Source organism: Protobothrops mucrosquamatus, unplaced genomic scaffold (assembly GCF_001527695.2).
Source record: "Protobothrops mucrosquamatus isolate PMUCROS unplaced genomic scaffold, P.Mucros_1.0 scaffold382, whole genome shotgun sequence".
NCBI lineage: Eukaryota > Metazoa > Chordata > Lepidosauria > Squamata > Viperidae > Protobothrops > Protobothrops mucrosquamatus.
The window spans coordinates 851828-855104 of record NW_015386714.1 but is presented as its reverse complement, the minus strand read 5'-3'; positions in this window follow the sequence as shown (position 1 = coordinate 855104).

Here is a 3277-nt window from a genome sequence, read left to right as displayed (position 1 = left end):
TCATTAAACTAGACATACCCAATTCCAGCAGCCTTTCCTTATATGCTTTAGCCTCCAGTCCCCTAATCATCTTTGTTGCTCTTCTCTGTACTCTTTCTAGAGTCTCAACATCTTTTTTACATCGTGGTGACCAAAACTGGATGCAGTATTCCAAGTGTGGCCTTACCAAGGCATTGTAAAGTGGTATTAATACTTCACTAGTTCATGCACTAGCTGTAGTATTCTTTAAGGTATGTGATAAGCACCTGTAAATACATGCTAACTAGCATGAGATGATGCAGTACAGCTCACATTTGACCTTGATGGTTTCTGTTGAGCAAATTTGAGCCTCATGGTGGGGTCAGGTCATGCTGTGATATGGGTAGCCATATAATAAATAAATAAATAGACAAAAAAGAGGGAAAAATGTTATGATTACATAATATAATAGCCAGAGTAGAAAAAAACCTTTTTATTAAAGTTACAAATGGCTATGACTTTCTGTAAACATGTCTTAATTTAATATAAGGTGTTAAAAAAAGCTGTAAGTCTTTCACCCCATCTTAGTTCTTATCTATCTTTGGGCAAACAATGAAAGTTGTCAGGAATTGAACCAATCAATTAAAAAAACAAGTCTTAGAAATAAACGTCAGAACCCAAATGTTACATTTCTTTTACTTTATTAAAAAAAAAAACTGCCTGCACTTGATAGATTAATAACAGACAAAACCATTTTTGTCATGATATTTTTATGGTAAGACATTTCATTTCAGAGAACAGAGACATTTTATTAAGATCTATAGCAGTATTTGAAAATGTGTGGGCAAACTCTATCTTTGATATAGATATTACTTCTCTGTTATACTTACTTTTGTTATATAATCTTTCCAGGCCAGGTGAAGGTTCTCATACCAATATTCAATGAAAGTATATCAAAAAGCTATCTGGTGTTGAAAAGCTCTAGCTTGAAACACACAGAAATATTAGCAATATCTCTGTCCTTTAACTGTGCTGCTTCAGAAATTCTGAACTCCACAACTCATGGCAATCTTGATAAAGATGCTTTTATGAGAAAGCTTTTCCATCAAATATTGCTCAGCCTTTATCTTACTAGTTTCTGAACTTGCTGTGTATATGGTACATGACTGACATAACAATGTCAGGCCCACGCTCGATCATGTTTCCTAGTCTTAATCTTTTTAATGCAAATCTTTTTTTTAGTTCAATTGATTGATAGACAGAATTTTTTGATAGATAACCTTCCTTTCAGTATGAAACTGTCAAGGAAGCTAACAAGTGAGATGATAAAAGATCCAATTAAAGCATTCTATTAAATCCAATTTATATCAGGATTCCCTAAGAAAGCAATAAAAAGTAATGATAGAATGATGAAAGTGATAAAATAACTGTGACAGAATAAAACAAATAAATGAAAACATTAAGAAGCTTGGGTGAACAAAATTTAGCCAGACAGAAATCCAGTATAGCACATTTCCTCCTATTTACCAGCTTCATCACTCAGGATGATAGCACCAGGAGCAGCGGTGGGATTCAGCCAGTTTGCACCAGTTCAGCAGAACCGGTAGCTAATTTTTTGTTGCCCAGGCTCAGAATGGACTTCTGGAAGCAGCATCCATACAGAGAACTGGTTGTTCACATATTTGAACCCTACCACTGACTGGGAGCAAAGCCTTTGACAAAATTTCATATAAGAGAGTAGTAAGCCAAACATTCCAAGCAGTAAAGAAATTTAGAGATAAAAGTCAAATCTTTCATTTGTGCCCCCAAATAAACTTAAAGCTAATAAAGTTTTATAAAGCTGTTTCTAATAGTAAATTCCAGTGGCCTTGCTGAATTGTAAACAAGTTAAAACCCTCATGTTAATATAATGCATTGAAATTAGATAGACTGGATTCACTAGACAATAAAGATTTTGCTTCCTGAATGTTTTTAGGGGCATCTTATAGATTTCTGGCTGCTAATCATGAAAATAATGTATAATTTAACCTATCACATACTGTTTTGTAGATATCTTCTGTTTTTACATAATGAAAATGTTTGCCCTTCAATATCTGTTAGCTATGCTGCACACATTAAAAAAATGAAAACATGGAACCGTTGTTGAAGCACATCCATACACCGAGTACAAATGGAGTATCTGAGTTCTAAAACTAATGATTTTGCTGCTTGGAATGCAGCTTGGATATACCAAGTATTGTTACATATGCAAATGGGACAGCTGTGCAAGATTTCAGAGAAGTCCTTGTTCATTCAAATTTATAGACTAGATTACAAAACATGAAAGTGCAGGGGAAGAGTCTTTCTATATGCTTCTAGCAATTTTTATCAGGCTATTACAAACATTTAAGTAGCCAGCTATAACCAACACCACATGGATTGAATTTTGGAAGAAATGCTAAAACAAAAAAGCTATGTAACCCCATCTTTAGAAATGCATTGTTTGCCTTCTGCTTTATCATTTTTGTGAAAAAGGGTCTTGTCCCAATAATACTATGAATTATAGTTTCAGCCTTGAATAAATAAACAAATAATAAAAATGTTTTGAATATGTTCAAAAATATAATTCTATGCCAAATACCTAGGAATAAGCTCATTGAACTGAATTACGTTTACCTTAGAGCTGAGGTAACAGACGTAGGACACAACCAAGGATGAACGTGGCCCAGTAGTACCTTGGGTCTTTCCCACTGGTGCTGCCAAACAGTATTTTTTTAATGTGACTAAAGGGAAAGATGATTAAATTAGTGCAAAGTAGACACAGAAATGGCACTTCATTAGCTTAATTAAGGTTTGATTGAACTCAGATTTAATGTAATGAAACAAGGTTGTTGCTATTTTAACTGGAACCTAACTACTTTTTAGGAGCACAGTGTTCTGTGTGGGAGTGTTTTCAGTGGAGTTGCAGACTGCAGTCTAGAAAAAGTAAATATTAAAACTTACAGAAGCAACATTCTTCTTTCTTGTTATCTATGGAGCATGACAACTGATAGAGAAACATATAATTCTGATACCCAATCCTCTGCTTTTCCCTTTATTGTATATGTGAAATTGTTATTTTTAGAAAATATACATACATACATACTGTTCTATCCCAGCCTATTGCCGTCCTTGTTAAAGGCACAAGGACCAACCCCTGCTGATACAATAGGCTGGAAACGTTAAAACAAAACAAAATCCCTTTTATTTGGGTGACAATCCTGTCAATAAGTCCAAAACACAAACAGCAAACCTCAAGTTCAAAGGAAGGAAATAGTCCACAGGAACACGTTGCAAACAA